The 13,263-nt window shown below is 31.2% G+C and overlaps 1 protein-coding gene across 2 annotated transcripts in view; it reads right to left on the bottom strand.

Annotated features, from left to right (window-relative positions):
• LOC116413252 (lachesin-like) overlaps positions 1–12,164 on the bottom strand; it is a 164,632-nt gene extending 152,468 nt beyond the window's left edge. For both annotated transcript variants that reach the window (XM_052896774.1, XM_052896773.1), the window contains exon 1: positions 11,972–12,164. The gene's annotated coding sequence lies outside the window, so the exon portion shown is untranslated. The remainder of the gene's footprint in view (positions 1–11,971) is intronic.
• Positions 12,165–13,263: the final 1,099 nt, after the last annotated feature.

Here is a 13,263-nt window from a genome sequence, read left to right as displayed (position 1 = left end):
TACACTACCTATAATATAAATAAATGACTTGCAGCTTAAAGCGCATCAAACTTAGCTAACCTTGGATCTTAAAAGCGTTACTTTACTCGTTTTCAAATTTCTCACTATTAACATAATTTGGGAATAACGTTTAAAAAATAAGCGAATTTTGAAATGATTCACCTTAAAACATTTGTCTTTTTGTCCATTACCTTTACTGCTTTAACAGTTTAACTATAAAATTTTATATACAACTACTAGGTATATGGTATAGAGAAAGACATAAGGTACTTTTTATTCTGGTCAGTGTACATATCCCAGCAGACAAAGTCGCCAGTAAAAGCTAGTAACTAAATAAATTGTTATTGTTGTAATAAAATATTATAACTAATACAATATATATTAATTATAACTTTTTTTATACAAACGTTACCTTAAATAATCGGATAATATTCAAATAAATTATAGCTTAAACCAAATAACTGATTATAAACCGTTATTGAGTAGTGCGTTAATACATATTAATACATCACTACGTCTACTCTTTTACGGACACAATTGCCTACGTTATTGATGAGTCGTAAACTGTTCAAATGTCTGTCAACTGACATTTAAAATTGTGATTTCACAAAAGAAAATTGACTTCAATTGTAATAAAACCAATTATTTTAATTAAAAACTAAACTACTCAATCGATTTCAATAAAATTTTTATTATACCAATCTGTATATCCTTTCGAATAAAAGCCAATTCCAAATTGATTTATAAATGACACAGTTATTAGGTAACAAAAATAAAAAAAAAATACAACCGAAACGAGAACCTCCTTCTTTTTGAAGTCAGTTAAAAACTCAAATAACCTATATCGTCCATGAAACTAAACAACCAGCTATTGTTATTAACCGTTATAATTAATTAATCACTAGGCCGACATTTTTGCGAGCATACCTACCTATCTTGTTGAATGATCGTGAACTATTCAAATCGAGTACAAATCGCTTCTGTGTCCTCTTATTACCATTCAATGGGTTTAATTAAGATTAAGGGCTCTGATCGGTTTTGAATCCTGTATATTGTGTTTCAATAGATTAACAAATTACTATATCCTTGCTCTACTAATTTATATATCTGTCACCAAACTGGTATCTGCTAATTGAATTAGAGATTTATATCTCATAATATTTGTCAATCCTAAAAGGAAAATTAGATTTTTTATCCTACGGGTTTTTTTTTTTTTGTAAAATGGTAACCATCGTCAATAGACATGAGCAATACTGTGGACATAACAGAGTTTACTGTTTCGACCATGATACCCTGCGTTGCCATTCCTGAGGACTCAGGTGTTATTCCTCTGTACCCTGTAAATTCACTGCCATATCTCACCCTTCAAACCGAAACACATTTTTTTTATACCACTTAAAATGGCAAACAAGCTGACAGCCCACCTGATGAAAAGTGGTAACCGTCGCCTATAGACATAAGCAGTACCATGTGCATAACAGAGTATACTGTTTCGCCCATGATACCCCGCCTACGTTACCATTCTTGAGGACTCAGGTGTTATTCCTCTGTACCCTGTAAATTCACTGCCATATCTCACCCTTCAAACCGAAACACAGCCATGCAAACACAACTGCTTCACTGTGGAACACGAATGGCACAGAGGTGCCTAAGCAAACGACTTTTGAATAAAGTCTCCTTCTAGTAATTATTGATAATTTGGAGTAATTAATATTCAGGATGTGAGCTTAGATATTATTCGTATTATTATTGAAATACGGGCTTTTTTCAGGCAGAAAAACCTATGACGCTAAAATCTTTCCATGATCTTTTGTGCTCGCCCTTTTTAAAGTTCGCTGCTAATTCCTATCAGTGAGAGGAAGTTTAAGCTATTTTTTGTAGATATGTAGGCACAGATAACATATAATAAATCTGTAGAGAAGTCAATTCTGTACATGAAATCTATTTCCAAAATAACTACCAGGGGGTGATAAGTGATCAATACTGATGCCAAAAATGCAATCAGTAAAATTTTTGCCTGTCTGTCTGTATGTTTGTTATAGAAACAAAAACTACTCAACGAATTTTAACGAAACTTGGTACAAATATTCTTTATACTCCTGGGCAGGTATAGTAAACTTTTCATCACGCTACGATCAATAAGAGCAGAGCAGTGAAGGGAAATGTTGGGAAAACGGGAGAAGTTACTCCATTTTTAAGCTTCGCGTGTGCAGCCGTTTCGTCGTTTTTATTTAATTATTCTTCCTTTCGTGCGTGTGCCATATTAATAAAAAATGGTTATAATTCAGATTATTGCTTTGCCCTCAAAAGAACAAAACACTGATGACAGACAGTCATATAGACAGATAAGTTACGAGTAATACCATAAGAGTTCCTTTGTACCATTTTCGTGCGGAATCCTGAAAAGTGTTATTAGAAAGTACCTATTATACAAAGGCGACTCACAGTATTCTGCGAACAATAGAATTTAAAACTGTTTCAACTTTTTTTAACTTAATTTTTATGACAATAAAATAAATTCGTTTTTCTCAACTTTGTACAATTCGTCTCACCAAAATACAAAACTTTGTGTTGAAACTGAATTACTTTTTCGAATTCCTCTGTTCCAATTTTCAAATTCAGAGAAATAAATGAAGTGCTCTGCACGAAAGTGTCGTTGAATTTTCTATTTAATAATGATTAATATAAATAATCTTAAGGAATTCGAATAAAACATTAATAATATTATAATAATACATTACCAGAGGGAGACTTTGTACAAAAGTCGTTTGCTTGGATACCTCTGTCTCATTCGTGTTTCTACCGTGAAGCAATTGTGTTAAAATGGCTGGGTTTCGGTTTGAAGGGTGGGATATGGCAGTGAATTTACAGGGTACAGAGAAGTAATACCTAAATCCTCAGGAACAGCAACGCATGGAGGGTATCATAGAAATGGGCGAAACAGTATACTCTGTTATGCCCATGGTACTGCTCATGTCTATAGGTGACGGTTACCACTTTTCATTAGGTGGGCCGGCATTCTAAGTTGCATAAAAAAAATGGCCGATTGCCATTCTAAGTTGCATAAAAAAAATCGATTAGTTGATGCAGGTGGCTTAGGACCGTTCCTTATGGCGGTCTATGGTAAGGCCTATGTCCAGCAGTGGACAAATAATGGTTGAGATGATAATTATGATAAATTTCATTATGGTAGGCAATCAAAAAGTTTATGCAAACATATAAATCTTTGGGTGAGTGACCGTATAACTGAACGAGATTCAGTTTTTGTCCACTATTCACAACTAAAATTGTATTCCAAAATCCGAATGGGTTATAGAAACATACAAAAAATAATTATCCATAAATGCGTAAATTTAAGTTTACTCGAATAAAAATTATTTCTTTCTATCTGTCCAACAGTTTTTACACGAAACGCGAAACACACAAATAAACAAACACGCAAACAAAGAAATTTTTCAACAACTATAGCTTTTTTTTTAGTACCCCCTTTATATTAATACATATACATATGTATTTATATTTTGAGTATACCCGTGTTTTTTCTAAAACCATTTAGTAATTTATTAATTAATTCTATGAATAAAATGTTTCTTTCTTCCTTCTTTCTTTCTTTCTTTCATTTTGATGAACTATGATAATTTAACTGAGTTATCTCTACGTTGACGTTGAGTAGACTGATGTAGTTACTACGCCATATCAGCCTACTCGTGATTACGGTCGGTGTAACCTGGTTAATTCGAGATAACTCGGTTAAATTATAGTTTACCTAAATGATTGCATTAATTACAGTCTCTTATTAAAAACATAAAACATGCCCAGGAGTTCACTCCCATACCTTAGAGCTTAGATGGTTGCATACAGCAAGGTTTTAAATATGCATTCTCCCACGACAGTTCAGATTATGAGGTAAGCTCGTTGTCGAGGTTTTTCTAAGAGATTATAACACGAGGTTCTTAAAAAAAGGAGTAAAGAGGTTTCTTCAGGGTCGGAAAACGCGCGCGTAATGCCCCTGTCATTGTAGGCGTTCATAGGTTCCGGTAACTGCTTACCATCAGGTGGGTCGTATGCTTGTTTGCCGTCTCAGTAGTATAAGAAAAATATGCAGCACGAAACTATAAAAGTCTATAGATCAGTTTTGACTTCGTTCCTACATATGTTATATATAAATATAGCTGCATCTATACAGAACAAGTTATACCTTAATCATTTTGTTAAAAAAAAAACTAGTTTGGAATAATTTATCACAGAAACGTGGTCACAGCTGCAGTAATATGAAACATCTATCACATCAATTCTACTAACAACATAATTGTTCACATTTTGTCGAAGTATATTTTTTATGTATACTACTCATCTCGGCCTCCCATTTGTCTACATTATTATTGTATGTCCAAAACATATCTAACAAAACTGCGACATAAACCTACATACATACATTAGCACTTAAGCCTGTCTCACGGCGTTGCGGACATTCATCAGCTAAGAGCGGTTAACGTGTTGTAATTCATTTAACGGACGTTTCGTTATTAACTAATTTAGATAAACTGTTAATTTGTACGAAATAAGTGATAGCGTTGTTGGCTATTAACGGTTATTTTAGTTTTATCAATCATTGTTGTTTTTTTTTCGGTCAGTTACTACAAGTGGAGTGTTACAAATTCAAATTCCTGTATACATTTATACATAGTAAAGTATTAAGCATATTAGAAGCATCTATTATAAATGTGAAAGTGAGTTTATTTGTTTATTATACCTATAGTATAGTATCCTATATCCTTCTTCGTCCTATAGTAGCCTATATCCTTCTTCGTCCTATATAGTACCTACGTGTATACCAAATTCCATAGTGATCAGTTAAGCCGTTAAGGTACTGTAGGGTATAACAAGGTGCTATAGCACCTTAAGTAGTCTATTGGATAACATACTAATTTCTACTAAAAAGCAGCTAAACGAGTATAAATCAAATCAAAGAAAATCAAAGTGAATTTGTTTGTTATACCTTATAGTACCTTAACGGCTTAACTAATCACTATGGAATTTGATATACACGTAGGCACTATATAGGACGAAGAAGGATATAGGCTATTTTATATTCTGGTCAGTAAACATATCCTGGTCACGTGGGCGAAATTGTGGATAAAAGCTAGTCTAGTATAAAGTAGTCTACTGGAGAACATATAAATTTCTACTAAAAACTAGCTAAACGAGTATAAATTAAATAAAAAAAAAACTGTTATTTGATAATTACGTAATAACAATCCAGTAATTATTAATTTTCATTGCATGTCACGTCACTTTTTTTACGTTTATAATATTTCGTCAACATTTAAATAGCATGTGTAAGTATAATTTTTTTTTATTATACCACTAAATTTTTTTTATACAACTTAGAATGGCAAACAAGCTGACGGCCCACCTGATGTAAACTGGTAACCGTCGCCTATAGACATGAGCAGTGCCATGGACATAACAGAGTATACTGTTTCGCCCATGATACCCCCCATGCGTTGCCATTCCTGGGGACTCAGATGTTATTCCTCCGTACCTTGTAAATTCACGCCATACATGTGATCACATTATCCTGAGCGAACATACAGACAACATTCCATGAAGACGATCAACTGAAAAGAGAACGTTCCACTCTCAACGGTTGGCCGAACTATGCCGGCTTAGTAAGTGCTTTTTCACGCTACGTTTGAAGAATCCGAGGTTATAGAACGAAGAAAACATGTCACGGGTAAGTCCATTCCACATTGTTACGGTACTGTTATATTATATTATTATTTATATTTTATTTTTATTGAAATACCAAAATGCTAAATGATTCGTGAGATCACTGTATAATTTGAACAGTATAACAGCACTAGTTTTATGTGTTTCAACCGTGTTTTAGCCGTGTGGTCCCGGCATAGAATAAGCCACCCCTTACTTGGCCATGGGTGTCGTAAGAGGCGGCTAAGGGAGGGCGAGGGCTGAACAGCAGTGTCTCTCTTCTAACATATCCAAAGCCTAACTGCGGTTGCCAATTTACCTGCCAAGCGTGGCAACTACTTGCAAATGCACTAAGAGGAAGCCTATGTTCACCAGTGGGCAGTTAAAGACTGATGTGATGATAATGATGATAAATGAAACCAGTAGTATAAACAAAAATAAATTAATCGTTTGATTGTTTTAATTTATTACCGTCATTTAAAGAATATTGCGTTGATAATTCCAATAAAACTTGATAAAATTTTTATTTCATTATATTTTATCAGACTATAATTATTAGAGCGGTTTGTAAAATTTTATTGCCAATGTGGCCAACATTGGCAAATAAATCTTGTTAATACCTAATTAAACTAAACAAGTATAAGGCCCAACTAGGCTTATGACCAAAAAGTGTTTGCAGATTTTGTCACAATGAGGAATAAACGCCGCAGCACTGAATGTGTGTCTGTAGCCCACTCATACATAAACGATATATCTCCTTTGGAAAACACACTGTATATCCTGAGTGGATAAAAAACGTCGCTACAAAAATAATCTTAAAATTTCTATCACTGATAGGAATTAGCAGCGAACTTTAGAAAAGGGCCAGAACAAAAAATCATAGATAGGTCACAATATTTCAGGATTTTCTGCCTGAAAAAGCCCGTCTCTCAATAATAATAAAACACTACCTAATTAATATTGTCCTTTTTAACCGACTTCTAAAAAAAAGAATATTCGGTTCTATTTTGTATGTTTGTCACCTCATAACTACGTTATTTGTAAACCTATTTAAAAATTTCTTTTTTATCTGAAAGGATATAGGTACTTACAGATTGGTTTTATAGAAATTTTATCAAAATCGTTTCAGATTTTAAATCAAAATAACTGGTTTAATCACAATTGAATACGGTTTTGTTTTTGTAAATACAATTTAGTTATTTTTGTACGTTAACAAAAAACCTTTCTTGAAGTTAAACATCAAGTTCGTTCATCATTCAGCTCCGGAGTTTCAAGTAAATTTTAGAATTTATAATATTATTATTAAAATATGAGTCTAAGAACGTTATATACCTGGACAAAGGTACTTAGACTTTTGTGTGGGCGCGGACAATCCTTTCAAATTCAGCGCGGTAAAGTTTAACCACCATCTAGTTTTCGTGGGTTCCATTAGTAATTCAAAACTTTTAAATTAAACTTTTACTATTAAAAAAATAGTAAATTTGTAACCTTAAACAATTGATTATTTATGATTTTTCAAGCGACTTCAAAATGAAAAAGCTTGAGAATCTACTTCTTTTAGAAATCATTTAAATTGGTTGTGTTTTTTTATGTTTGTTACCTTGTAACTCAGTCAGTTATAAACGGATTCGGTAATTTTTTTTCTATCTAAATTTATATATTCATACCTACAATTTGCTGTAGGAAGCTTCTTTGAAACCGCAATGTGCGTGATGTTTCTGGTTCTAAGGTATAAGGATTGATTGTTGCGAATCAAAAGATCTATCTACATATGTAGACACATGATTCCATGTTCTAAATTCACATATTTTAAAACTTATAATTCTTTGTACACATTCACGTAACACTACACACACAAACAACATACACTTTTACACTAATTATTGCTGAACTTCCAGTGACGCGACGTTTTTTTTTTGATGGGTGAAAATGGTATGGTAACCCCGCCTGCGCTAACGGGATACGCTGGCGGAGCACCAGTGAAGGGTGATAGAAATGAAATGAGAATGAAAACAGGCCAGTTAGTCAATCATGATGAATTCATCAGGAATTAACCATGATAGTTTCCAGGGAGAACCGCGAGGAGGTCGACCTGGTTGGGTATATTGCTAGCTATGAGATTCTCAGTCTCCAATACTAACAATCCCTTTCCCCCCAGCGATGCGACGTTTCAAATAAGTATCTCCATAGATTTTTTTTCTCTATTTAATTGAACCTACCGTCCAAAAATAAGCATAATATTGTCTGGTATACAAATTGGGAATCTGTAATTGGCTAATATATGGTGTAAATTAAATATTTTTAATTATTCTAGATAAAAGCTGTTGATTCCAGATGTAATATTGAAATAAAATAAAACTTTTATGTCTGGAAAACATCTCGCCACTCATCAATATGTTTTATTTAAAAATAGATCAATGAGGTTACTGGTCAATTTTGTCACAGTTGAAATCTTTGTTGTTTTTTTTTTTTTTTGCAGAGAAAACCTACTTGTATATGAGAACATCGTTGTAAAGTGGTTGTAAGTCTTATTTGAACTTAATTCCCGGGGGATACTGTAGGGGATAAAGTACATTCGTTACGGTGGATGTTACAAAAATTATTTGTTATTATTTAAGTTTAAAATTTTATTTAACTGTTTACTTGTAGCTTATGTATTGATTAGTATTTGTAGTTATTCGTACAGCACTTGTGCACTTTAGCTGCCCGCTAACGACATGCTTTCTAACTGTATTAGGTAGATATATATATATATATATATATATATATATATGTTGGGTTAACATGAAGACTAATAAAAGGCTTTATCCTATTTCCTATTACAACATTATAAATGCGAAAGTTTGTGAGGATGGATGGATGTTTGTTACTTTTTCACTCATAAACTACTGAACGGATTTGAATAAAATTTTATACACAGATAGGTTATATCCTATCTTAGTACATAGGATACTTTATGTACTAATTCATGTGTGTAAAGTTTGATTTCCTCTTATTAGATAGCAATCGTGGAACAATTAATGGGTTTATATTATTACGACTATGATATTATAGTATAAATTCAAATTGAAATTCAAAACATGTTTATTGTAATAGACTTGTTTACAAGCGTTATATAAATTATATAACTGTATAAGTCACGTTCTGGATGCCAAGCGTTTGAAACCGGCATCGCGGTAGACCGAAGCATAAATGAGTCGACTGTTTACGTCTATCTGCGAGATGGATCCCTCATCATAACATTATCCATCATATCGGCCATAATCTGCCCACTGCTGAACATAAGCCCCCCTCATAGACCGCCATAAGGAACGATCTCAAACCACCTGCGTCCACTGCGAAGGATCGTTCTATACTGTGTTTACCTGTACAAGATCGCCACTTAACAATCTTTATTCCTTATTGGTTGCCGGTTCTTCAAGCTATGTAACCAGCCCATTGCCATTTCAGCTCGCTTATCCTTTGGGCTTTGTCAACTATTTTGGTTTCTTTGCGGATATCCTCATTTCGTATTTCACGCAAAAAAACTCCGAGCGTAGCCTTCACCATAGCTCGTTGAAAAACTTGAAACTTTTGAAAATATTAAAGGGAATGTAACGTTTACTCAATAGTAATCATAGAGATAGTATTACGTTTGCAAAGCTACAATATTATGTATAATAAATGTTATACATTATTATATTATATTATATTATAGAGTATATTAGGTACGTTTTATATTCAGCAGAAATATACAAAAATATAGAAAACTACAATTTAAAATTAATTAAACTATCCACTGCGATACAGGCTCGACCTAGTTCGGTGGCTAGTAGATATAACTAAATGTATGTAATTTAATAATCAATAACACTTATTATTAAGACAGTTATTATTTTTAACTAAATTAATTAACTGTGCTTAAAATTAATTATGTGAAATTAAAAAGTATTTATATTTGTATGTATTTAATTATATTATAAATTCAGACATTAAGTAATTGTTTATATTCTATTAATTATTTAATTCGTGATGCGTACATAATATTATATCAATATAATATTAAATGAAAGGTAATTTTATACAGATCAAATTACCTTTCATTTAATATTATATTTATATATATAAAATATTGAAAATTATTATATTTTAATAATAGTAATTATTTAATAATTATTATTATTAAAATATATTATTGTTATTATTAGTAAAAAAACATTAAATATGTTTATTATTCCAGCATAGAATAGGCCGCACCTTCCTTTCCCGTGGGTGTCGTAAAAGCCGACTAAGGAAGGGCGAGGGATGGACAGCAGCGTCCTTCCTAAACATATCTAATGTCTAACTGCGGTTGCCAATCCGCCTGCCAAGCGTGGCAACTACTGGCAAAACCTCCCAAGGGGGAGACTTATGTTCAGCAGTGGACAGTTATAGGCTGATATGATGATGATTTAATAGTATTTTTTTTTACAAAACTATTGCCCAGTTCGAAATGGTTTTTCAGCTGAGCACAACTAGCAAAAAACACAGATATTGCGTTTTATATTTATTTAATATCATATTATTTATATTTATTATATAACTTTCCTGGTTTTACTTATATAATTTATTGGTAAATGTGAACAAATTGTGGGTCAACCTGATGGAAAGTGACAACTATCAAATATAGACATGATCAACACCATGGATATCACAGTATACAGAATAACGCCCATGGAACCTACATCGGCTAACATTCCTCAGAGCAGAGTATTATAATTCCGTGCCCTATAATTTTATTCGCATATCCCTCCCTAACGTAACCTTTATTTAATACTAACTTAGCAAAATCTTGCTCTACATTAGTAAATTAGTGAATAAAAATATCAAATATGTTAATATATATGTGGTCTATCTATGTAACAAATTTAATAAAAAATCAAACCATCTACTGTCTGTCATTACCACCATTAACCCTTCTTTGCATAATAGTGGAAATTTCCATCATAACATTGAATGCTCAAAAATTATATAAAAGACCAAGTTCACTTTAAGTTGATCGTGTCTGGATACCTTTTTAATGTCGGTTGCAGAAAAAAAATCATAGCTGTTAAATTTATTTTTTTAAGCATTTTTCCTTTAATTTTAAACATGAATTATATAGACCTTGATTTATTTCACAATAAAAAAAATCATGCAAAGAAGGGTTAATTACACTATTAACACGTAATTATCTAAAAAAAAAGTCTAAATATATTCACAATTCTTTTCATTTGTAACGTTAATAGATTGACTTAAATATTAATTTATTATAATTTAAAATTTTATTCAAGGAAAAAACAGACTTCGGTTGTGGCCAGAAATGAAACCAGTTACAAATTCTTTTCACTGTGCATTTATGTCTATTGTAGTTTGTGTGCTGTAAGTGATGCAAATAAATTATCTATCTATCTATCTTATTTTGATTTAAAAACTTAAATACAGAATCTATTTTGATAACATTTCTATGAAACCAATCTATAAGATAAAAAAAATAATTTTCCATATCGGTTTATAACTAACGAAGTTATGACACAACGAACGTAAAAAAATGCAACCGAATTGAATTGAATTATATAAAAGCAAATAATTTTTACTATTAATAATTAAGTATTTGAAAATATATATATAACTTTCCAATGTTTGTAACATTATTTTAATGTTGCATTCTTTTTATACTATGTAATTAATTATTTATACATATTTAATTATAACTAATTTATTTCATTTCCATTAAAAAAAATATTAGTAACCAAAAAAAATTATATTGTCATTAGTGTTACTAAATTAAGAAGGAAAGAAGACAAAATGCGAATTTCAGTAAAAATTTTAAAACTTATTTTTACTTATTATAAATATTTATTTATTAAAAATTATTATTATATTTAAATCACGTATTTGTATCCTAAATAAAGTATTAAAAGTTTACATTATTGGATAGAATATTTCATATATTTTTTTTTTATAATACCTACTTCAATTTTTATATATAATTCTTAATTCATAGTTTTAAGTCAAACTTAATCAAGTATTTATCAAAAAAAAAAAAACTTTCTACATTTTATAATAAATAATTCACATAATGTGAATTTATTAAAATCTATAGTTATTTTAAATTTATTTATTATTATTTTAAAATAACCTTCATTATAATAACACAAGCATAAAACTATAACCAGTTTGTTCAACAGTGCAATGTATTATATTGTACTGACTAATAATTTAGAATAAGTTTTAATAAGTTTAAAATGTAATGACTTACAAAAATATCCCAACCACGTAACACGACACAACCACAAAATCCACACAATAATTGTAGTAGCACAAAATAATCCACACACAATAATTTATTCTGTGCACACAGAATATTTTTTAGTAACTTCGCGCACAATATTACTCGGAACGCGTAACGCTACGAGGACCACGGCTATGCTACGCCGCGTACGACGTCTACGCGCGGCGAATTGAGACTGTACGTAGTCGGCTAGTATCGCCCTCTGTCGGATCTTTTCGGAATCCTGTACATACTACGCGGTAGCTACGTGCTACATCCTTATAGGAAGTCAGCGGAAAAGTTACTAATCTCTCGTGTTCTAGGAAAAAAATGAAAATAATATAAGAATTTGTTCTATAAAAAGCTACATCGATCATGACCAAATTGCTAATACAGAAGTATTCATTTTAATTAGAATTAACAAAGTTCGCATGTTACACTTAAAAAAATATGGTCAAATAGAACTATATATTCATCTTTTTTAAGTCCATTAAAAATTAATATAATGTAACTAATTTAATTTTGTCTGTTTAAAAAGTGTACACTGCTGTATCCGCTGACATTTATGCTCCTTTTCACTTTGGCTTTGCTGGAAGAATACTCTATCAGAGTTAAGCGCGCTTTTGTACTTTTGATTACCTCTGTCATATTCTTATAACTAATGTATACAATAAAGTATTAAATAGATAAATAAATATATAATCTGTTGTAACACGATCTCGTGCAACTTTGCAACTTTTTTTCGTGGTTCTCTTTAATGAGACATTTTAATATTTTATATTGTTTTAATATTTATTAAAATAATTTTATTTTTTCTCGAACTACAATATAAAATTTATATAATAAATTATTTTATATTCCCGTATATTTTTTTTATATTTATTAAAGAAAAGAAGTATCCCCCCTTTCCTTTGCTACATAAGTATCTTATTCCTTTTATTTACCAATTTCCTTTACGCATTTCCAACGTTCCCTTCCTTTTTTCCTCCATACCGTAGGTGGCGGGAACCACCAACAAATGCATTCCCAAAGAGGGTTGACGTCAGGCAGGCGGCCAATAGTAAATCTATAAGCAAAATCTTTTTGTAATATAGATAAAAAACATATTACGCCGACGCCAAATAATTTGAATAAGGGTAGGACGATGATGATGATTAAAGAAGAGAATCTTAGCAAATCTTTTTATCAACATAACGTAAATTATATATATAATTATAATTATTTGTATATTTAATTATATATATTTGTGTTATACATTTTTATTTAATGGTCTCAATAAA

This window comes from Galleria mellonella, unplaced genomic scaffold (genome assembly GCF_026898425.1).
Source record: "Galleria mellonella isolate WM207_F2 unplaced genomic scaffold, CSIRO_AGI_GalMel_v1 utg332, whole genome shotgun sequence".
Taxonomy (NCBI): Eukaryota; Metazoa; Arthropoda; class Insecta; order Lepidoptera; family Pyralidae; genus Galleria; species Galleria mellonella.
This window is presented reverse-complemented; position numbering and strand designations above follow the sequence as displayed.